We start from the raw sequence: 24,360 nt of genomic DNA, 5'->3' as shown, positions 1-24,360 counted from the left end.
CCTCCTTTCCAGCCACGTCACAGGCTCCCCACCCCCAACCATGTGATTCCTCCCACAGGCAGACAAGCAGCAGGACACACCAGTGAGTCACAATAAACCTCTCTTCCATCTCAGAGAGTCATTACAGTAAGCTGACTAACACATTAACCTAAATCTCTAAGACCAGCAACCAGCAGAGCAGAATCAGAGGCCCTAAGTGAGTTTTACCGTCCACACCCTCTGCCATTAAGATCACAGGCTTTAAGGTTTTCAGAGAGGTGAGCCGGGCAGCAGACACTAATTAAACAAGGGAGAGAGGTGTGGGCAGAGACCTTCTGGGACACCACGGAACCACAGGCAGAGGCACTGTTAACACTGACACTTCTCACAGTGAGGCTTCTGGCTGACGGACGATAAATTTCAGCCAAAACCCGTGCGAACTTTCTGTTGCTGAACAACAGGAAGTGCACAGATCGCGCCTGTGAGTTCGAGTGGAACTGTGACACCTGTCATCCCTGTCCTTGCTCGGAGAAATCGACACTCGGAGAAAGGCAGGCCACTGTGTGTGCACCCGCCCTCAAAGTGTTTCTGTACCCCAGGGTTCCACGGGGAGAGTCTCATCTACAGCAGATGGCTTTTCTTGCCTGTTTCTATCCCTCCTAAAAATGCTACCACTGGTTACTGCCAGAAGAGTTTTGATCAAACACACTGAGACACTGCAACCTCCTAGAACATCCACTGAGCAATCAACTGCAAATCTGTGACAGTAGCTCAGGGCTCAGGGGACTGGCTGGCCTGGCACTCACTAAAACCTCACGCAGTTTAGAAGTCACTCATTAGGAAATGAAAATGAAACCAAGACACTGGGTAAAGGTATAATCTGGAGGAGGGATGAATAAGTGGGTCAGGAATGGAGGACGATACCACAAGGAAAGGGTAGGAACATAAAGAAAAGCCAGTGGCAGGAAACAAGAACAGACCGAGAACTAAGTCCCCAATATCCAGTCACTGACTCTCTTCCATGAAGCCACCCAAATCTCTATTACACCATCCCAGCTCATGGCTCCTTCCTCCTCAGTGCAGCCTTTACCTGTGTGTCACCTTCTTCGGATCTGAGCCAGGACAGCAGAGAGCAAACTTGCTATGCTCCACACTGGGCAAAGCCCTGTGGTCTTGTGTCAAAAACTCCTGAATACGGTGTGATTCCAGGACAGCCATTAAGAAAAAGCACATCTTGCCACACAGTGGAGAGTAATTTTTAATCTATTACATCAAACATAAAATTTCAGAGCAATCCACGCTTGCTGTGAGCTGCATTCCAAAGCGCCCTCAGCCTTTTCCCGAGCCAACTCCTGTCATTAAGTTGTGCATTCTGGTGGAAAACTTTTAGAGGACGAGCCAAAGCAGGTGAAACGCATGCTTGCGCAGGTGGAGATATGAAGCCAACTAAAGAAAGGTTAAAGACATAAAGAGAGGAAAATTCCAAAAGCAATTGAAATCATGCAGTTCCCACACTGGTCCCTCATGCACTGGAGAAATGGTAATGTGGGTTAGAATCCTGGCTATAGCAAAACCCAGTTATACAACTCAAGGGCAAATTATTTCATTTCTTCGAGTTTCAATCCAGAGCAATAGAAGTCACCTTAAAAATCACTGTAGTTTACACTGGCAAAGCACAAGACACTGAACTGAACACAGTTTAACAGATCCTGGTGGCAAGTTTAACAGACCAAACGTACACCAAAGCCTGAAGAAAGTGCTTTTCTGAGGCAACCATTCTAAAATACACGGAAGAAAAGTACAAGAAAGTCAAGGTCACCGTGACTTCTGCTGCCGACCGGGGACAGAAGCCAACAGGCTCCCAGGAGGGGCTCACAGTGTTCGGAGCCCACAGGGAACCTTTCCTCGTCTAGGCCCTAATAACTGTGTACTCTGCAATCACTCACTTAGGAGAAGGAACTCGGGGAGGGAGGAGCAGCTGCAACAGGTCTGACCTGCAACTGCAGGACCTGCAGGGCCCAGAATTGAAAGGAGTCGCCTCCCCTCCCCTTTTCTCTCACCCCAAGTCTAACAGAAGCTTCAATCCACCTGTCTTGTTCCTCCAGATAATCAGCTTCAGCTACCGCATCCCCTCTTACCAGAGAAAACTTAGGGTTACAGCCTAGCATCCACTTCTCAACGTGATAAGCTATACCACAGGGAAACACTGTAATAAGTACAAATTCTGCTTATTTATCATTTCATTCTACTCATGGAACAGGAACAAATTTAAATAATAATAGTAGTAATAAAGGTCAACATTACACCTACTTTATTACACCATAAGCACCTTGAAGGAAAGGATGCCTCATATATTTTCCTTTTTGTTTTTTTGGGTTTTGTTTTGTTGTCTTTTTGAGACAGGGTCTCACTATGTAGTTCAGGCTGGCCTTGAGCTCACTTTGTAGCCCAGGCTGGTCTCAAACTCGCAACAATCCTCCTACCTCAGCCTCCCGAGTGCTGGGATTACAGGCGTGAGCCACCACGCCCGTCTTGCCGCATATATTTTCAAGTCTGAGAATACAATGCCAGATACTCATAAAGGAGTAATTACATGCAAAATACATTAGTCTAATGACAAGAAAAATCCTGAATTTTTTTTTAAATTCTAATTCTCTTACCAACTCCAAGATGTGCCCACCATTACTTTTTTATTCTGAAATAATTAAGTTATCTTGTTATATTCAAAATATAACCAAAGGATCTTACTATAAAGTGTCAGGCTTAGAAAACAACAGCCCCAGTGGTAATGCATATGTAGTATTACAAATTAAACTGGAAAGCCAGACAAACTGCCTCTGAATACAGGTGTCCCTGGTATTCTCTTGCTTCTTGTCCAAGTGCAGGGCTCCTGTGCGGTTCCCTGTCTGACCCAAGGAAGTTTGGCAATGCCACTGTCTTGAAACTCAAAGCTTACTGACAAGGGAAAACTGAACTTGTCATAGAAGAATAAAGACTGTCAAACCACCGAAACACCTCTGCCACAACCTCCAGGCCTCTTCCACTTCCAGAATTGTGTATGAAGTATTTGTCTCTTTGGGCCCATCTCTGAAGACCTTGATTACTATGCAATCAAAATTATCCATGCACACTCCGTCCCGCTTCCTCCTTCACTATGAACAGGGTGTGGGAGCTCCACTAACTGGCCTTCAAGTTTCACGTCTTCATAGCTCCTTGATGCACCTAATAAATGTATACCCCCCATCTTCCCTCCTGTTACTCTGTCTACGGACAGTTCGCTTCCATAAACTTAACACAGGGCAGGGAAGGAAGCATTCCCTCGACCTCTATAATGTTTCCTTGAGATTTACATCTAAGTTAATTTACATTAACTTGAGGCTCAAGCAAAAATGATGTAGACACAAAACTAATTTGCTCATTCTGAAAAGATTTGTTCTACAATTTAATGGACTAATTCATAATGTTGAGACCTGATTCTTTTAAAAAGAAAATTTTAATCTGCCTATTCTACACTAAGTGTACCTCTAGATTAATGGGAGAATGTTTCTCCTTACAAAAATATCGTAATTAAAAAAATAGAGATACCATTAAAATATCACCCATTATGCAAACTCCTGAGAATATAATAACTGTGGACAGTGACGATCAGTGTTCACGAACATCACAGAAAAAAAGACAACCAACATCATCCTGCTCCAGCTCCAAGCATATTCTGCCTCCAGAGAAGTTTGAAAAAAACAGAAATGGAATCAAATCAAGACCTCATGACTACTTACAGGAAACAGAAGAACAGATGAAAGCCATCACTAAATACAGGTGGTAACCTGCTGTCATGCTTTTTAGTTAATGACGATGTGATAAAACAAATACTTCTTGAAGAGTAGCTAGAACATTCCTACTAACTCTCTTTGTGATTATTTTCATCTTAAAAGAAAAGGAAAGTTGATCAAGCATTAGCACATGTAAGGATGTGTTTGCAGTGGTAAGAGCAAAATGAACAGTTTCACACAGGGCAGGAACTGCTGGGCTCAGAAACATTTTCTTTTCTAGTGACACTGTAATAAAAAACTTCCTTTCACTTGGGAAAATTCAACACAACAGAGCCAAAGAGTAACAGGTCCCTGTCTGTCGTAAGACAACTTGAGGAGCCAGTGGAGAAATGGATTCTGTTCAGCAACCATAGAGGAAACAGATCCACAGGAAGAGTCAGATGGCAACTGTATTCACAAAAGATGCTCTTCTCCAGCTGGTCCTGCAGGTGCTCCAGAGCCTTCCAGGAGGCATCTGTTGCAAACTCTTATAACAGTAGAGTGTGAAGTCAGTGGTAGAGCACACAATTAGTGTGCACGGGTGCTACATCCAGTCCTTAGCTCCACCAAAAGAGAAAAAAGATATGCTAAGACCACAAGATTATGGTGATTTCCTACACTGATGGTCTCTCAAATGATGATAAAAGCAAGGATGTGTGAAACTGCTGGTACCTCAGCATGAACCAAGGAAGTGACACCAACCGCCTAAGAATTCACAGTGAACAGACCAATTTCACACAATGACCCAGAAAAGATGCAGAGTATTTGCAAATTTAAAATCCATCAAGAGCCAGGCGTGGATTCACACGCCTTTAACTGCAGCTATTTAGGAGGCTGAGGCAGGAGGATCTCAAGTTGGAGGTCAGTCTAGGCAATTTACCAAGATTCTGTCTCAAAATAAAATAAAAAGAGCTGGCAACGTAGTTCAGAGATCCCTGAGTTCAATACAAAAACCAAAAATCAAACAAACAAAAAAACCAGAGATTAATATCCAGAATATACAAAAAAAATTAAAAACCCTCTTTAGAGCCAAAAAGCAAGAGAAAGACAAGAAACCCTAGAAAAAAAGAACAAGAGATAGAAATGCCCAAATCACAAGAGAGGAAATTCATACAACTAATAAGCATATGACAGGAGACTCAGCTATGTTGGTTACCAGACATCTGCAAATAAGAACAATAACAAATCACTTTGTGCCGGATTGCCCCACCTGCTATGTCACATGGGAAAAAATTATAAAGTCAGAAAACATTAAGTGCCAACAAGAATGTGGGAAACAACAGCTGGCAGGAGAGTGAACCAATACTGCCACTGCACAATAACGCAGCATGAAACCACACAGGGGAGTGGTTTCACGCTGCCCATGCCCAGAAGAGGGTCTCACAGAGACACAGCGGCAGGCATGGGGACATGGGTCATACCATGAGAGATTGCTTGGACCAAGAATGACAAAGTGCCCTGCATGAATCCTGAACTCAAGTCTGAATGGCCTTTGGTCTCAGAGAAGGAGGAAAGAAGGCCTGGTTTTCTTGTAGTCGGTTCTAGTAGGTCTCAGGTTCCACACAGGAGATGCCCATTTGCAGTTTTAGAACAATGAACAAGTCTTGGCCATTGTGCAGTTTGCATTGTGGTGAAGGAAACCATGAAAAAGTAAAGCTGGCTGGGGAGAAAGATCTCCAAGAAATGCATCAGAGGTCATGCAATATAAAGCTGCCACAGCCCTGTAGGTGAGACTGTTCCCAAGTCTGCCAGGTACTTCCTGTCACTAACTCTCAACTGCAGCCTTAAGAACCCTGTTATATAACATGTGATCTAGCCTAGCATAGTGGTGCATGCCTGTAATCCCAGCACTCAGGAGGCTGAGGCAGGAGGATCATCAATTCAAGGCCAGTTTGGACTACATAGTGAACCAGGTCCAAAAAACCAAAAACAAACCAGGCATGGTAGTACATGCCTGTAATCCCAGCACTCAGGAGGCTGAGGCAGGAGGATCACTGCAAGTGAGACTAGCCTGAGCTACAAAGTGAGTTCAAGGCCAGCCTGACCTTCAATGAGAACCTGTCTCAAAAAAACAAAGAAAAAAAAAGTGCGATCAACAAGGAATTTTTTTTCTTTTTAACGGTACTACAATTTGAACTCAGGGCCTTAGCACTATGCTACATCCCCAGCCCTTTTCATCTTGCTATATTACTAAATTGGCAGGCTAGGGCAGAATTTGGAAACCTCCTGCCTCAGCCTCCCAAAATGCTGAGATTACCCACGTGAGCCACCAGATCCAGCAGAGTCCAATATACTTTTAACTGAAGAATTCAACCAAGGAGTCACAGAGTAACCACCAATATAAGTATTCAATGTCTCTAGAACTCTTTATGAAAAATTACTAGAAGCCACAAACTTTCCTTCAGTAGTAAAAAAGTTGAATATCTGACATATTGTTTTCCCAGTACAGTACTAGATAAAGGAGGATAAACATAAAATGTTTTCTTCTTAAGGATCATCTTTCAATTTTATAAGATTCAGAATCCTACTTATTTCATACAGTGATTTTTACGATTAGGAGTGAGAGAATCGACTCCCCGTTTGTAATGTAACCCCCCCCTGAGCTATAGAACAGAGCTATAAGGAATGTTTCACTCCCTAAACCTTTCCCAGGAGATAATCAGAGCAGGGCAGAAAGGAATGTCTCTGCTAGTCATTAACCACTAGATGTTCTGTTCTCTGTAAAGATAGAGATAAGCAAAAGAATGTACTGCATAAACAGGACCAGGGGGCACCTGGCACTCTAAGGTCAACCCAAGACCCTCGGTCTCCATGGTTACTCAGCCCCAGACCCTCAAATCAGCGTTAGCCAAGTCCTGCGCCGTTCAAAATTAACCAATGCGATTTGCTTCTGTAAACTTGCTTGCCTCCTGCTTATACCTTTAAAAACCCTGCACAGATTCCCCTCGGGGCCCCTCCGCACACGTTTGCCTGAGGGACCCCATGCGCATGGAAATAAACTTTTTTCCCTCACCAAGAGTTGAGTCCTTGGGGTCTCTTTCCCTGCGGCGTCGGCCCTAACATCTTGGAGGCCCCAGCGAGATCAAACTGAGAAGAGACTTCCTCGCGACACCGGTCTAACATTTTGGAGGCCCCAGCGAGATAGCACGTCTCACGAAAGGTGACCTCAACGGCTCTGCGGTGGGTGAGTACAACCGGTCACTTCTTATTTTTACTCTGAGGATCAATCTACCGGTATTTTACGCCCCGAGCCAAACGGCTCCGGTCTAGGGGCAATTTTTGTTACCTGTTTTTGTTATCTGTTCTCTGTTCTCTGGTGACCGGGGGACGCCCCACACGGTTTTCCGTGGCTCACCGTCTGCGATAGGATTTTCCTATCGGTTTGGGGCCCAATCTGTGGTCCGTCAGAGCCAATTCGGAGACACCCTCTGAGGTGACTCGTTCGGGGAATTTCATTCCCAATCTGTGGTCCGTCTGGGCCAATCTGGGGAATTTCATTCCCAATCTGTGGTCCGTCTGGGCCAATCTGGGGAATTTCATTCCCAATCTGTGGTCCGTCCGGGCCAATCTGGAGGCACCCCCTAAGGTGACTCGTTTGGTGTGAAACTAATGCGTGAGAGTGAGGTGGCCGGCCTGTTTGTCCTGTGTGTTGTGACTGTTGTGAACGGTTATTTGTTGTGTCGCGCGTATGCTAACCACTCTTTGTCTTCAGAACACCATGGGACAAATGACATCGTCCCCATTGTCCCTCACCCTCGACCATTGGTTGGAGGTTCGAAAGAGGGCTCACAATCTCTCCTTACAGGTTAAAAAAGTAAATGGCAGACTTTCTGCTCGTCTGAGTGGCCCACATTCTCCATGGGTTGGCCACCGGAGGGGACTTTCCACCTTCCCCTCATCTTAGCAGTTAAGAACATCATCTTCTGCCCCGGACGAGAGGGCCATCTCAACCAGGTCGCCTACATCTTGGTATGGCAGGACATCAGGGAGGAGCCCCCACCGTGGGTAAAACCCTTCCTTCCTCGGCCTTCCTTGGTTGCCTGTTTAAACTTGTTACTAACTTAGGGGCTTGTTGCCCATTTCTGTTGCAGGATCCATATGGCTTATTAGATTCAATTACTTCCTTTAGCTCACCAAACTGTGCAAGAAGCTCCCTTTGTTTGTGTCTTTAATGTTGTGGCACCTTGTTTAATATGTAAGACTTCAATTGATTGCTTGCAACCTCAGCATGCCTTTTAAAAGGAGTATTTTTTTCTCTCTGGTGAAAATGTAAACATGTGCACATATATATGTATATCTATGGTTGTTAAGAGTCATGTCAACTTTGCCAAGTAAAAACCAGGCGGTACTATATTTGAGCCAGTTAAAAGGTTACAGTTTTGTTTTTAAAATACAACATTTTTATGTGGTAAATAAGTATGTTTTGGACTACTAAAAGGTGACTTCAAGGGTTTTGTTGAGAGTTTTGATGTTGTCTGAAAAGTGAGAGAAAAGGTAATTGACTGGTAATAGTAAAAAGAGGGACAAAGAGAGTGGTCTTCAAGTAAAGGTGTCTGGCTATGCCAGAATGTGGAAAAAGATTAAAGCTTAGTTTGAGAGGTATTATTGTAAGTTGTAGAAGGCTCAAGAGGATGTAAATTTTATTTGTCTTGGTTTATAGTACTACAAATAACAGGTTTGACAAGAAGTAAATGTGTTCAGAATTTGACAGTATTAGATCAGTTTTGGTAAAAGTATACATAAGATTGTACTTTGCTGCAAAATGTTTTCATTAAAATGAGATTATAGGTGATACTAAAAATAAGATACAAGTTCTTACATGTGCTGTGAACATCTGGGAGATTATGCAACACAATTTTGTTACCTGTAAAAAAGCCCTTTTTGTTAAGAATATAATTTTAGTAAAATGATGGCCTGTCACGTGACACCCTTGGACAAGAAGCAGTGTGCCATCCAGATGAAGCCGGCTCTCTGATCCGGAATGCCAAAACCATGTTCTCCTTTTGTGCCACCCTGACTGGACATCCAGAGGTAAGAAGGTTTCCCAATATTGCCAGTTGTTCTCTTTGTAACTCAGTGGGCCCCACATGTTAGACAAAAATTGCAAAGGTTTAAGAGGTTTAAGAAAATGCCCCTCAGCCAGTTAATAGAGATAGCACAAAAAGGTCTTTGAGAACTAAAAAATTTACAAAAAGATAGCCAAGATGTTAAAATTGCTCTACGAGAGAAGACTTTTAAAAAACAGACAAGACTTTCTGGAGACAGTTGGATACTGTAGGCTAAATTTTACTGAAAAGCTTGCCTCTATATGACTCCCATAAGGGAGAAACTCAAAATTCGCTGAACTGGACTGATAAATGTAAACAGGCCTTCCAGCAGCTCAAGCGGGCCTTGACAGAGGCCACAGCCCTGAGACTCCCTGACGTTACCAAGCCTTTCACCTTGTTCATAGATAAACTCAGAGACATTGCCAAAGGAGTCCTAACTCAGGACATTGGCCCTTAAAAGAGGCCTATAGCCTACCTCTCCAAAAGACTTGATTCAGTAACAGGAGTATGGCCTCCCTGCCTTAAAATACTAGCTACTGTGACAATGTTACTTAAGGAAGCGAAGAAACATGCTTTGGGCAAGTGATTTCTGTGGTAACCTCTCACAGTTTAGAGACTCTTATCAAAACCCCTCCTAAAAAAGGCTCTCAAATGCCAGAATTCTACTGTCAAGCCCTGCTTCTAGACCCAGAGTTAATGATATTCAAGACTTCTTCAGCTTTAAACCCAGCCACCCTTATGCCTGATGATGATCCGGAGAAACAAAGGACACCTCTCTCCATGAGTGCGCTGACATCCTCGAACTACAGCAGAACCTACAGGCTGATCTTACTGACCAGCTTTTGGGAAATGCCGACAACTGTTCGATGAAAGCAGCTTCATCCAAAACGGCAAACAAATGGCCGAGGCAGCAGTGACCACCGAAAAGGAGGTACTCTGGGTTAAGCGGGTAGAGCCTGGCACTTCTGCCCAAAAGGCGTAGCTTGTTGCTTTGACTGAGAGGCTAAAACTAGCCACGGAAAAGAGGGTAAACATTTTTTACTGAAGATATCCCTTTGCTACTGTACATATACGTGGAAGCCATCTAAAAATGCTCCACAGATTCTAGATTTGCTGGCAGCTGTCTGGCTGCCTCAATGGATTGCTATTCCTTACAAGGCTCACCCAACCAGAGATAAAAAGTAGCAACCACATCAGAGGGGTCAACCAAAAAAGTAACTGCTCTAATACTAGTCCTCTGACCTTGTCAGAACCAGTCTGCACAAAAAAAGACCTACAGTTGGCATCTCAACTTGAAATAAAGTCTCCCACCCCAAGGAGCTGATACCAGTTACCTGATAAACAAGTACTGTTACTAAAGACACTAGGGCGGGAGCTGTTTCACCTTGCAGAATTGTTCAAAACTCAATATTTTATTCCAAAACTCTACAAACTGACCACCTCTTCGAGCTCCAGATGCCCACAGTACTTGTTAGTCAACTCAGCCGAGAGCTCTGCGTTGGAGACCACCCAACATCAAAAAATTGTTCCAGGAGAACATTGGGAAATAGACTTCATGGACATGGTAAAACTTAATTTACAGGGACACTGCTATCTCTTGGTATTAATAAACATTTTTACTGGCTGGGTAGAGGCTTTCCCTACTAAGTCTGAGTCAGCCTTAGTGGTAATTAAAAGGCTATCGCATGAGATCATACCTTAATTTGGCCTCCCACTATCAATGGGGTCCGATAATGGCCTGGCTTTCATAGCCCGAGTCACCCAAAAGTTAGCCCAGGCATTAAAGATTAATTAAAACTCCACTGTGCCTATCAGCCACAAAGCTCAAGGCAAGTAGAACATATAAACCAAAGTCTCAAGGACATTTTAGCTAAGCTGTTTTCAAAAACTGGCGATAATTGGATGAGCCTTCTTCCCTTTGCACTGTTAAGAGCTAGATATACCCCATATGTTTCCAAAATTTCCCCCTTTAAAGCCATGTTTGGAAGGCCCCCGCCATTGGTTCCAAGATTGTCAGAAGACAAATTAACTAAAATTACTAATCGAGATCTTAAGTCCCTACAAACACCCCAACCTGTGTTGGCCTGGATCCACCAGCTGTTTAGACAAAAACACCTGGACCTGCCTTCAGAGACGCCTCTCAAGGCCCCAGGGACTCCAGTCTTGGTTCAATGTCACCACCGTGACTCCCTTAAACCCCGCTGAGAAGGACCTTTCACCGTGGTGCTCAGTACCCTCACTGCCATCAAGGTAGCAAAAAAAACTGCGCGGATTCACTACACTCATGTAAAGCCACTGGAAACAGCAAACAACGAGGGACATACTCAGTGGACTACACAACAGACTGGTAACCCTTAAAGTTAAAAATTGACTAAAACATAGATTATGCTGGTTATAAACTGTTTTAGCTTGCTTGTTTTGATAACATTGATGCCGACCTTACACGGCGGCTTTGGTCCCCCTGTAAACAAAAAAAAACCTATTGTTAAAGATCTTTGTATAAGAGCTCCCTTCAAGTAAAACCAAAATGTTCTCTTTCCGGGAATCAATTCTGCCCTATATCCTCCCTTTATTGGGACCCCTGGCCGGATTCATTATAGTCATGGCTATAGCCCCTTGCCTCATTAACCGAGTAACCCGGTTTGTGAGGGCCCAGATTTCTCAAGTAAAAGTTATGGTGCTACGTCAACAATATAATCCCTTACCCATACAGGACCTTTAAGATTAAAAGTCATCCACAAGAAAAAGGGGGGAATGAGAGAATCGACTCCCCGTTTGTAATGTAACCCCCCCCCCGAGCTATAGAACAGAGCTATAAGGAATGTTTCACTCCCTAAACCTTTCCCAGGAGATAATCAGAGCAGGGCAGAAAGGAATGTCTCTGCTAGTCATTAACCACTAGATGTTCTGTTCTCTGTAAAGATAGAGATAAGCAAAAGAATGTACTGCATAAACAGGACCAGGGGGCACCTGGCACTCTAAGGTCAACCCAAGACCCTCGGTCTCCATGGTTACTCAGCCCCAGACCCTCAAATCAGCGTTAGCCAAGTCCTGCGCCGTTCAAAATTAACCAATGCGATTTGCTTCTGTAAACTTGCTTGCCTCCTGCTTATACCTTTAAAAACCCTGCACAGATTCCCCTCGGGGCCCCTCCGCACACGTTTGCCTGAGGGACCCCATGCGCATGGAAATAAACTTTTTTCCCTCACCAAGAGTTGAGTCCTTGGGGTCTCTTTCCCTGCGGCGTCGGCCCTAACAGGAGCATTTATTATGAGCTTTTACAAACGTAAGTTCACTTAACACTAACAAGATCATAACAAGATACTATTACCACTTCAGAGATGAAACACAGAAGGTAAGAAATACCTGAAGTCCAAAATAGCAGGGCAGAAATTAAGCCTGTGTGAATGAGTACACCTATATGTTCCCAGAATCCACACAATGCTTTTCAAAGTGTGATCCCCGGGCCACAGAAGCACCACTGCTTTGGAGCTTAGGAGAAATGCCAGGACCCAGACCTACCAAATGGCTCGCTCCAGCTGTGGGCAGCCACTTAGCTCTCTGCAAACCCTCCAGGGGATGTGGAGACTCACCAGCCTATGGTTTTCACGCTAAGCTTACTATTCAATTTTAAATGATCACCACTTTGAAAAGTCCAACATGTAGAGTGCTTATAATATTTTAATGACCATAAATAAATCAAAGACATGCTAATTTATTTCCTCACTGGCCCAAAGCATAGCAACTTTCCTCCCAAGCCCGACAAAATGTTTAAAATGTGCCCTGATCATCCTGTGGAAAAATAACACAGTTGACCCTCCCTAGGCATGAGTTCCACATCCAGGGATTCAACAAACTGTGGGCTGAAAATATTTGGGAAATGAAAATTATCTCTCTACTGGACACGTATAGACTTGATCTTGTCTTTATTTCCTAAACACCTATGCACATAGCCTTTCTTTTGCATTAAGTGACTTAAGGATTTAAGCATGTGCATAAGACTACACCAATATGTAAAACTACAGCATTTTATGTACGGAATGTGAACATCCAACCTTGGGTTTTGGGATCCATGAAGGGTCCTGAAACAAAAGCCCTCAGATGATTGATGGGCCTCATTAGGAATTGAGCTGAATTCAAAATACATACAAGGCACAGAGGTCTACAGGACTATTCAGAAGTTAAATGAGAAGCCATATTTGGAAGGGGGAATAGGTATTCTGAATAAGGGCAGTAGGAGCTTGATAAATCTTGGGCCATAACTCCACAATCCTTTTTATCCCAGGCACCACTCCAAATTTTTACACCATTTCAACAAACTTGCAGTTGCCAAAAATAGAAGTTACAACCTCCAGAAATACTGGAGTCTTAGGATCAAATTGCTGTAAGTGCACATATAGAGAGCATTATTAGTCCCAAGGAAAGCTACTCAACACCTAATTATACGTCAGAGACTATTATAGCACACAGACTAGCAAAGATAGTAATATGACCCCTGCCCTCACCCCTGCACTTTACAACTACCTGATCTTTCTCTCTACAAAGCTGTGGCATGTCCGTGAAAACTGTGTCCTCAACTCATCTTCAAGGTAAGCAGTACATGTATATGTGTACTCAAGTTTGCTTATTACCAATTAGGCCTTTTATTTAAAAAAAAAAAAAAAGTATATTCAAGCACCTACCATAAGCCTAATGTACTCAGCCTGCATCTGACCACAAGAGTCTATACGCTTGAAGGGCATTCCAAGGTCAGGTGAGGGCATCTTTTCATCTGCCTGGCCACTTAAGCCAGCATCTTCTGATGCCCACAAACACTCGAGGGCTGGCAGACCTCCCAAGAACCAGCTTACTGGAAAGAACAGACCCAGTTTATCTCCCTCCTGCCAAATCACCACTCAGTTCCCTGAGAACCAGACAGGCTTCCAAGAAACAAAATGATCACTGATCCTTTCCCATCAGAGTTCAGGACAACTGAAATAATCCTACATACCACCTATCTAAAAAGACCTTTTCATCTAAATTCCTATCTTACATCTTTAAAATCCAGCATTTTCTTCAAAATATCTTACAAAACGTAATCATCATAGATTCTCTACCAACACCACCATTTCTGTAAGGTAATTTTTTTAACCAAAACCAACAGCTGTTTTTTCCTCTCCCTCTGAACCATCAGTAGACGCAATCCATTGATAACAAGGACAACCAAGGAATACCCCACTCTCTTTCTTAAGCAAGGCAAGCTGATAATAATATTCTTCTAAAAATATAGACAGATGTATTAAATGAGTATTCAAGAAAAACACGTGAGTGGGGGAATTATTTTACTTAAGCATCTATTCATATTTGGCATCAAATAATCTTGCTACACAACCAGTTTATCACTTCTCTTAAAGAATCAGTAATCTAAGAAGCAAAGCACAAGGCTAGGCTCAGATAGCTCAGTTCAAGATCATGTAAGATTTAAACAAAACACAAGCCAACTGAAAACAAAACAAATATAACATTAAAAATAACCAATAAATCTACATTCTGGTCTGGATTCCAGAGCCACAAGGAGAAGCAAAAAGCTTTATAGTAGAGATTATTTACGAAGTTACTAGCAGTTGTCTTCACCTTAAGTCACCCTATCCTTCCAAATAACCTCACTTAATACAATTTCCTGAAATCACTCATTGCTAAGACAGAAACAGCTGCAATACGGCTGTGTCTGAGCCAGTTAAATGTTTATCATGTCAATTTAAAAAATTTATTTGAAATCTCCACTAACAGCACCCAAAGCACCATCTAGTGGAAGTCATGAAACATCGTAATTAATTAATTAAAAAAAAAAAAATTCAGGAAACCAGGAATGGTTGGAAAGGTGGCTCACGCAGAAACACAGGCAAATACAAAGAGCCCAACGCTTTCCAATTCCTCACAGGGCAGGGCTGGGCTCATCAGAAGGAAGGGCTCATTTTCCTTACAAATTAACAGATGATAAGCATTTTATTATGGAAATTTTTGCTTGAGTGGCAGAAGACTGAAACTGACTGGAGCGTAAGTCAAAGTAAGGCGCTAAGTACAAATAAATTCAGCGCCAATGTGGCAGGCCTACTGTGAGGGCTGCCTTGTATGTTATACAGCCCTACAACATGCTACACCTGTCTCATCCACAAAACAAAGAGCTACATACTACATGTCAAGAATAATTCAGTAATTCAGAAGACACTCCCATGTTACCCCAAAATACATTTTTTAAAAACCTAACAATCCTCTACAGTTCTCTAAGCTTTGACATCATTCTAGGTTACTCCGGTATCCCTAAGCTTTCTCCTTTCAGTTACTCCAATTAACAAATTACTGTTATATTTTCAACCTTTCTATCAATTGACAGTAAAGATTATTCTAAAGTCATAAGCCACCATCAAAAAGTAACGCACTGTTTCCCATTTACCTTATGCACATTATTTCATTTCAGTTCACAAAATGATACAGGGCTGAGGTCACTAAGCTAGAGATTCAAATCTTAGTAAGTTTCTTTAGTATGGAAAGACACCCCACACACACACGTAAAATAGAGATTCTCACATACCACTACCAAATTTTTGTTATTGTTTTTGTTTTGCCTGTGTGGAAAATTAATTTTCTAGTGAAAAGGAAACTATCTTAGCAACTCAGAAAGACAAAGAAAAAGAAAACTAATAAATAGTATTTCTTTATTTAAAAATAAACAGCTCTATCTCTTAGTCCTAATACATGTGATCCAATCAATATGTACAAGCTTGCTTGATGGTAGGAAGCTTCCCCTGATCTCAGATTTAAATCTACTGTGGTAGAATTCCTCTCATCTCTAGAGCTTTCGGTTTATATATCCCCGAAAGGGGCATGTTATGCACAACCTACCTCAGGAGAGGGGGCAGCATTATAAACTTGACAGAGTGGTCTGAGCAGTTAATGAGTGGAAACCCTAATTCCATTCCTAAATGGAAATACTGTTTTTGTAGAACCGGAGTGTCCCCGGACAGGGAGAATGCTTTTCAAAAGCTACCGCTGTGCCGTTCCAGCTAAGTCTCTGTGACCTTCACCATTTCGCTAGCACACAAATGGTACACAAGCAGGTCACAGCACAGGTAACAGCAACTGCGGGTGCTTTTTAAGTAAGCACCTCCAGTCCTGTACCGAGTCGCCTAGGACCTGTCTGGAAAGTACAGTATTCCTGCACGAAGTGGCAGGTGCACCGCTGAAGCCTCAAGTCCAGAGACTGCTTTAAAGAGGGGTTTGCGTCGTCTTTTTTTTTTTTTTAAATTCGAATCCTGTGGTTAAAAAGCAGGAAAAAGCAGCAAAGAATCACATTGACTCCCACCCACAGCAGAGTGACAGCACCCAGGTGCCACCCCCGCAGCTGCCAGACCCGCGCAGACCTTCGATCCTGGAACACGCCACCCCCGCACCGCACCCAGACCAAGGTGAGTCACCCTGCTGGGTCTGCTTGTCACTTCAGAAACACGTTCGCGTGAAAGGCCAGCTCCTCTCGCGCTGGAACAATACCTCGAAGGGGACGAGCGTGACCGCGCGCACCGCCCAGCCGGGCGCCAGGCTCTGGACAAGACCTGGAGTCGCCTTCTGGCTGGGCTGGGGCTCCCCCTTTCCCCGCCCGGATCGGCAGCGTCTGCTTCCCTAAGTCGCCTCGGCCCGGACCCCGCGGGGCCCGCACCCCACCCCTGCTCCCCAGCGCGAGGGGCCCCGCGGGGTCCGGGCCGAGGCGCCTCGAGGCCGCGGGAGCCTCCGGTGACCACAGCCCGGCCCTGCACCCCGCGCCCCATTACCTGCTCCGGGTGCTGCGGAAGGTGAGCCGGCTCCAGCCCTGCAGCCGCGGGCGCGCAGGCAGGTGGCAGCGACCGCGACGCCGCCAAGGACAATCAAGAGCCGGCGGATCCGGCTCCGCAGCGGCGGGCACACGACGCACAAACCTAGGGAGCCCGGCCCCCACTCCAGCGCCCGGAGGAGGGACTCGGCCCCGCCCCTGGGGGCGGGGACAGATGTGGGCGGGGCCTGCTCCCCCCACCGCCTTATGAGAGACGCTTGTTGATTGGCTGAGAAAAGAGAGGGCGTGCCAAATTTGAAGGCTACCTCTTCAATGCAGCCTTTTCATTGGCCGCGAAAGGAAAACAAAGCAGAGTTCGGATTGGTCACACCCTGTTGTAGCTCCTCGTACTACCCTGCAATCATCTCAAATTCCTCCCCTAGCCCCCAGCTCAAGGGTCCTGGGCTCCGCAGTCTCAGGTAGCTTCGCTTCGGGAGTCCGGACTGGAGACAGCGCGAAAGCAGGTTCCTCTGTGGATGCGCTTTCTTGTCTCCTCGCAGTCCTTTGGTTTTCACGTCAACCTGGTGCAAAGACCTGCTTTTTAACATCAGGTTAAGTTAGAAAGGTCTAGTGGGCATGAACATGCTACGTGAGATTCAGGAAGCATCGTCCCACGCGGAGAAAAGACACGAAACCTTGGCAAGGGCGTAGGTGGCTCTTCCCCACGGTGCTTCGTGTTGAGTAGGTATTGCTTTCATAATTAGAAAAAAGACGTTTAAAAAGGCAGAAAAAATGAGTTAGGTGCAGAGAGAGGTAAAGACAGCTTAAGGATATGCCGGGAACGGACTCTTCCACCACAGAAGGCAATACAGTAAATATATTCAACATCTGTGGGCCATCAACAAACAGCCTCGGCACCGACCTGCTGCAACTCAAAGAACCTCACAAATGTGGAGATGTGGTTTTGGCGCCCACGTGTCTTTCCTGAGCAACTGCTGCTTATGCGACCCGTCATGTGGCTCACAGAGCAACTCGCGAACACTGTGAACGGATCCCTACAGGAAAAATCCCTGAGGAAGAACTTAACATCCAAGGAACACAGTGGAGCTTAGCAGAGACAGACAGACAGAGAGGTTTTCAGGTGCTGTAAATTGAAAAGTTCAGCCTACAGAGGGACTCATTATAAAAAAATATAACAGTACTTCATGATGTGATCCAGATATTATCAATAAAGGCTGAGGGAAGAGGAGGAAGTTGAAACGGGGACCAGTGACCCATGGTTCAAGTAACCTGAGCTCTCAAACCACTTCATCCAGGCCTGGTGTCATCCTGGGACCACTGCAGGGATTGCCCCAGCTACTCCAGCTCTTTTCTGTCGCTGTAGCTGGTCTTGCAATTCCTGTATCTAAAACAGGCTATGTGAAATGAAGCACTTCCTCCAAATTCATGAGGTACATAACAGTGAAAAAATGAAGATTGACAGAAATCAAGCTGGGGGGAGGAATTTTTAAAAAGGCAAAGGCAAGAAACAAAAATTCATAGGGTAGGAAATTTCCTTTTTTTCTCTATTTCCTAAGAAAAAAGTAGAGCTTGAAGGGCAGAGCAACTGCATGATCTAACAGGAAAAGAGTTTTACAGAGCCTCTGTAAGGAAATAGAATCATAAACAATAATCTGAAAAAAATAAATATCCTGGAGTAAGTCCTGTTAAATATTGAGAGTTAATTATTTTTAAATTATGTAAGAAATAAAAAGGAATTTAGCATTGTCTAATATGAATAAATAAAACACAGCCCAATTTCTTCTACAATAATGCCCAACATGCCTGCCTTCTTTGGTTTAAATAACTTAATTAAATAATTTATGATGATTCTTTTATTCACTTACTCATCAAACATAATAGTAACCATCTAATACTAAGCACTCAGAGTATATCCTCTAACAGGATACAGTTGAAGCTATTCTTATCAGAAGAGGCTATAGATAATGAAGCAGGAAGCAACTCTGAGAACTGAGATAAGAGAAAAGAAAATGTGAGCAAGGGAATGCAGGAGACCCTGTATTTGGGGAAGGGAGAGAGAAATGCTTTGAGGAAAAATGCCACGAGGTTTGAATTACCGCCTGACTGAGGAAACACTCCAAGGCAGAGGAAATGAAGGCAGTGGCCCTGAAGTAAAAAGGAAAGAGATGGGGAAGGCGGCACAGACAGAGAAGCAAGGCCAGAGTGGGGTAGACTGGCCCGCACAGGCAGTGGAACCAACAGGGCAGACATGGAGCTTAGAGACCACACTAGAGAATTTGTCTTCTAGTACAAAAGTTTCTGAAAGAAATAACATTAAGTTGCTAATGTTGGAGTACAATCATTATTGGCCTTTGTTTTTTGTTGTTGTTTTTTAGAATAACCAGAGAAATCAGCATTCGTTCATTAATCTAGGCATAGATTTATGAAGTGGTTATTACTCGCCAGGAAAAAAATTAGGTCTAGATATATAACAATGAATAGGACCCATGGTTGACATCTTATTTGACTGCATTAGGGCACAGCAGAAGCCCTTGGAGAAGCAATCTGTTCTAAGCATTCCAGCTTTTCCTTCTGCTCCTTGGCATGGCTCTCTTTTCCTTTTTCAGATGCTCTGGCAGATGACTGAGTCTGAGACTGGCCAGTGACTGCAGCTTGCACTTCCTCTCTTGCCTGCTTTTGAACGTTCTTAGAGATCTTCTCCTTGGAACCTGGATGTAGCCCCGCAGTTTTCCCTAGATGCTACTTCCCCCTTAGTTTCTGGCTTCCTGCGGGCCACTTTGTATAGATTCTCATGCAGGGGGAAAAGGAGAAGGTTCCTTCACCTCTCCAGGGTTTCCTCTGGGGCAGCATTTAAACATCTCCAGCCCAGATCTCTCTGGAAAATGGCTCTCATCAGATCCTCAAGAAACATACATACTTTACTGCCAAACTCAGAAGGGAAAATATGCAGAGTATAAACTGGTATTCAGCATTCTCTTCCCTCTTACTTTTCCCTTCAGAGTTGAGACGGGTCAGGCCAATGTCAAACATTTCAAATATTTGTAGCAGAGTACGTGACGCACTTGGCCTTTGTGGTCCTACTTAAGGCTCCCTGCAGGAAGATGATGGACAAGATCTTCAAAGCTGGTTCCTAGACTCAAGTATTACTTTCTTCAAAGAAAACTGCTTCATAGATTCTTTCCTAAACTCTTTCTTCCCCTGCTTTTGGTGATCCTATTTTGAGTACAAGATTTTTAAATAGCTAAATTTCCTTTGTAAATTTGCTTCTTGCTTTAATGCTTCCTTCAGAATTTCACATCTATCATCTCTTGCTGCCTCCATCAAAAAGTTACCTCCATCTTGCCGTACTTACACAAATCTGTAGAACGGCTCTCATTAGTGAACACCAAGCACACATGGCAGAGAAAACGTGTTCTCTACAAGCATACTGTTAGAAACTTTGCTGTTGGAGTATGAATAGGAATGGAACACTGCCTTGTCCAGGGGCGCTATACACAGGAAACCAGCCTTGATTGCCAGCCCAGTTCAAGGGTTTTCACTGCATCATGTTTATCTTAACTTTAGAGTTCCCAAAAGAAACAGGATTCTGAATTTATCTTTTGGATTGAACTTCATGTTAATAAAAAATCACTGTTAAGCCTTGTTAAACTTTGAGTTTATCAAACAATTGTCACTGGAGGTGTGACCTTCCTGACTGCCTCGGGACAGCCACCTTTTCCTCTGCCATGCTCCTCTACAATCTTTCTGTCTTGGAGCCAGTGGGTTAAATCCACTGAAACTGAACCAAAGTAAACCTCTCCTGCTTTAAATTGTGTCCTTTTTCACAACGGGTTTGCCACGAGAGCACAGGTATAGTGAAAACCACCACTAAATCAAAGGCAACATGGGAATGGAAAAGAGTCACATTAATATCATCATCACTGGACACATGGATTCTGTCAAGTCCACCACTACCAACCATCTGATCTACAAATGTGGTGGCATGCACAAAAGAACCTTTGAAAAATTTGAGAAGGAGGCTCCTGGAATGGGAATGGGGTCCTTCAATATATGTGGGTCTTGGATAATCCAACTGAAAGCTGAGCAGGACTGTGGTATCGTCATTGACATCTCCCTGTGAAAATCTGAGACCAGCAAGTATTTTTTTTTGTCTTTTTTTTCTTTTTTATTGGTACCAGGGATCGAACTCACGACTGCCTGCTTGCAAGGCAGGTGCTTATGCCGCTGAGCTAAATCCCCAGCCCCCTAGACCAGCAAGTATTATGTGACTATCATTGATGCCCCTAGACACAGACTTTATCAAAAACATGATTACAGAGGGACTGGGGGTTTAGCTCAGTGGCACTGGCACCTGCTTGGCAAACGCAAGGTCAAGAGTTTGATTCCCAGTACAAAAAACAACAACAACAAAACACATGATTACAGGCACAAATAGGATTGTGCTGTCCTATTTGCTGCTGGTGTTGGTGAATTTGAAGCTGGTATCACCAAGACTGGACAGACCCATGAGCATGCTCTTGTGGCTTACACGCTGGGTATGAAACAACTAATTGTCAGTGTCAACAAAATGGATCCCACTGAGCCACCCTATAACCAGAGGAAATAGGAGGAAATTGTTAAGGAAGTCAGCACCTACATTAAGATAATTGGCTACAACCCTGACGTGGTTCCTTTTATGTCGATTTCTGGTTGGAATGCTGACAACATGCTGGAGCTGAGTGCTTATGTACCTTGGTTCCAGGGCTGGAGTCATAAAGATGGCAGTGCCAGTGGAACCACACTGCTTGTCGCTTTGTATTGTATCCTTCCACTCACTCGCCAACTGACAGCCTCTGCAGCTGCCCCTCCAGGATATCTACAGGATTGGTGGTATTGGTACTGTTCCTATGGGCTGAGTGGAGACTGGTGTTCTCAAATCTGGCATGGTGGTCACCTTCACTCCAATCAGTGTAAAAACTGAAGCCTGTTGAAATGCACCATGAAGCTTTTGAGTGAAGCTCTTCCTGGGGACAGCTTCAGTGGGCTTCAGTGTCAAGAATGTTTTTGTCAAAGATGTTCATCGTGGCAATGTTGCTGGAGACAGCAAAAATGACCCACCAAAGGAAGCAGCTGGTGTCACAGCTCTGGTGGTTATCTTGAACCATCCCGGCCAGGTCCCCTGTACTGAACTGTCACACAGATCATATTGCTTGCAAGTTTGCTGCTCTGAAAGAAAAGCCTGATCATCGGTCTGGTAAGAAGCTGGAAGCTGGGCCCAAACTTTTGAAATCTGGTGATGCTGCCATCGCTGACATAGTTCCAGGCAGGCCCACGTGTGGAGAGCTTCTGTAACCACCTCTGGTCATTTTGCTTCCATGATATGAGACAGACAGGTGCTGTGGGTGTCATCAAAGCAGCAGACAAGAAGTTCTGCTGAAGCTGGCAAGGTCACTAAGTCTGCCCAGAAAGCTCAGAAGGCTACAAGAATATTAATCCTAACACCGCCACTCCAGGCTTAATCAGTGGTGGAAGACCAATCTCAGAGCTGTTTCTCTCAACTGACTGTTTAAGTTTAATTGTGAAAGACTGGATAATGCTCACAATGCAAACCTTTGGAAGGAGAAAATGTTTTGTGGACTATTTATTTGTGTGTGTGTGTGTGTGTGTGTGTGTGTGTGTGTATGTAGCAGTTTTTAAGTTATTAGTTTTAAAAATCAATACTTTTTAATGCAAACAACTTGACCAAAAATCTGCCACAGTATTTTGAAATCCATTAGAAATAAATAAATATAAATAAATTGTGGGCATTGGGTAATGTTTCCAGCAATGTGAAAGTGACTAAGGCGGCCTTATAACTCACCACATATCTAGTAGAATAGCCAGGACTTCCCACAGGATTAAACACATGAAAGATACTAATTCCTTAAATGCTGCAGTGCTAACCTGAGGAACATTGTTCAACTTGTGAGTTATATTCTTTGGCTGTTCCAACAAGATGTATCCTCTAATAAATATTTCCACCTGCTAAGGGTTGAAATGCCCTTCCAAAGTCATGTATAACTCACTCATCATTGGGACGGTATTGGCAGGTAACCCTTTCAGAGGTGGGCAGGTCACAAGGTCACCACCCTCATGGACGAATCAGGCTGACACTGCAGGAATAGACTGGTCATAAAACCAAGGCCAGTCTCCTTGGCTTTCTCTTGTGCCTGAACTCTTGCTCTCTTGTACTCTCTCCCCAGACAGTGCTCTCCACTGTGTTAAAACACAGCACAATCAGCAGAAGCCAGCATCTTGATATTGAACCTCCCAGCCTCCTTAAATAAACCGTTTTAAGTTTCTGGTCTCAGGTATTCTGTTACTGCAACACAGAATGAACTAAGATAAGATCTAGTTAAAATGCACATATGCATGTGTATACATGTATACGTGTATACAAATACGTGTAAGTATTCATACAAATATACACTGTGTATATAAATACATGCATGTTTTATGTAAATATTTAACATGCATATGTACCTTTAAATATTATTTATATTTACATGTTCATATAAATATAAGTATGCACACCCAAATAAAATATATAATATATAAAACACACACACATACGCATAGAGAATAAGGGCAGCCTGAACTATACGAAATCCTGTCTTGAATAAATAAATAAAATACTTCGATTTCTATACTCAACCAGTTATCAAACTTCATCCTTCCTTTTGCCAATGCCTGGAAAGCTATAAATCTGAAAAACATTGTTACAATCTTAAAATACCATTCATATCTATAATGCTGGAAATTGAGATTAGAAAATAACTCCTTAAAATGCATTGACTTGAACAAAATTTTAAAACTCTGGCATGATTATAAATTGAGAGCACTCATACACAGTACTAAGAAAGTCAGTCTTGTCACTTGTTAGCTATACTTCTAAAAGCAAAGAACCTCCACCTTGTAACACACATGGTACAAGAAGCATTTCCCATCCAGAAAGAAGGGCATTGATAGAAAAGCTGAATAAAATATAGGCAGAGCGCCAGGTGAGTCCCTGGGAATTTGCATTTAATTAAGCTCAGTCATCTTTGTATACTTACCGCATCCCACTCCCCAGGGCACAGCACAAGCAGCCGCTCCTGCGCTACTCACGTGGCCTCGGAGATGACTCTGCAGTGCATCTTTAATTAATCTGTGCCGACCTGGAAAGTAGAAACCTCCTCATCTCACACCTGAGAACCGACTCCTTGCTCCACATCGAGTTAGGAACCGAGTCAGAGGGAGACCTAGAAAACAACCGGAAAGGAAGGCTACCCAGCCAGTGAGAGGAATGAGGATGTGCCCACAGGGAGATTTCTGGACGTGGGCTGCGCTTCCAGCAAAGATGCTATTTTAAAAGGTGGGGCTCTTGCCAGGTTGCTTCTATTTTTAAACTAATCAGCAGCTTCCTCCTCACTCTCACCTTCATCAAAAATTTCTCTCTCCCAAACCAAATGTGGTGGGACACATCTATAAATCCCCAGCCACTCAGGAAGCTGAGGCAGGAGAGTGCAAGCTCAAGCCCAATTTGACCAACTTCACAACACCCTGTCCCCAAATAAAAGTTAAAAACAGTGGGGAACGCTGGGCTGGGGAAGGTAGTTCAGTGATAGCGTTTGTCTACCATGTGCAAGGCCTTGTGTTCCATCCCCAGTATCACCAAACAAACAAACAAACAAAAATCCATGTCTCTGGTAGATAAGCGGAA

The 24,360-nt window shown here is 43.7% G+C and overlaps 1 protein-coding gene and 1 pseudogene across 4 annotated transcripts in view; one reads left to right on the top strand and one right to left on the bottom strand.

Moving 5' to 3' along the window:
• Window positions 1–23,898, bottom strand: part of Mpp7 (MAGUK p55 scaffold protein 7) — a 211,763-nt gene extending 187,865 nt beyond the window's left edge. For 3 of the 4 annotated variants that reach the window (XM_013151266.3, XM_063253711.1, XM_063253712.1), the window contains exon 1: window positions 16,642–16,826. The gene's annotated coding sequence lies outside the window, so the exon portion shown is untranslated. Of the gene's footprint in view, window positions 1–16,641; window positions 16,827–23,713 lie in introns of those variants that run through there. The other variant, XM_063253710.1, reaches the window with a different exon arrangement.
• LOC100723087 (elongation factor 1-alpha 1-like) lies at window positions 16,807–22,429 on the top strand (annotated as a pseudogene).
• Window positions 23,899–24,360: the final 462 nt, after the last annotated feature.

The sequence above is a fragment of the Cavia porcellus genome, unplaced genomic scaffold, assembly GCF_034190915.1.
Source record: "Cavia porcellus strain 051 isolate PalLab524CR breed Dunkin Hartley unplaced genomic scaffold, mCavPor4.1 scaffold_7, whole genome shotgun sequence".
Taxonomy (NCBI): Eukaryota; Metazoa; Chordata; class Mammalia; order Rodentia; family Caviidae; genus Cavia; species Cavia porcellus.
The sequence above is the reverse complement of the archived record's forward strand: the minus strand, read 5'-3'. Positions and strand labels throughout refer to the sequence as shown.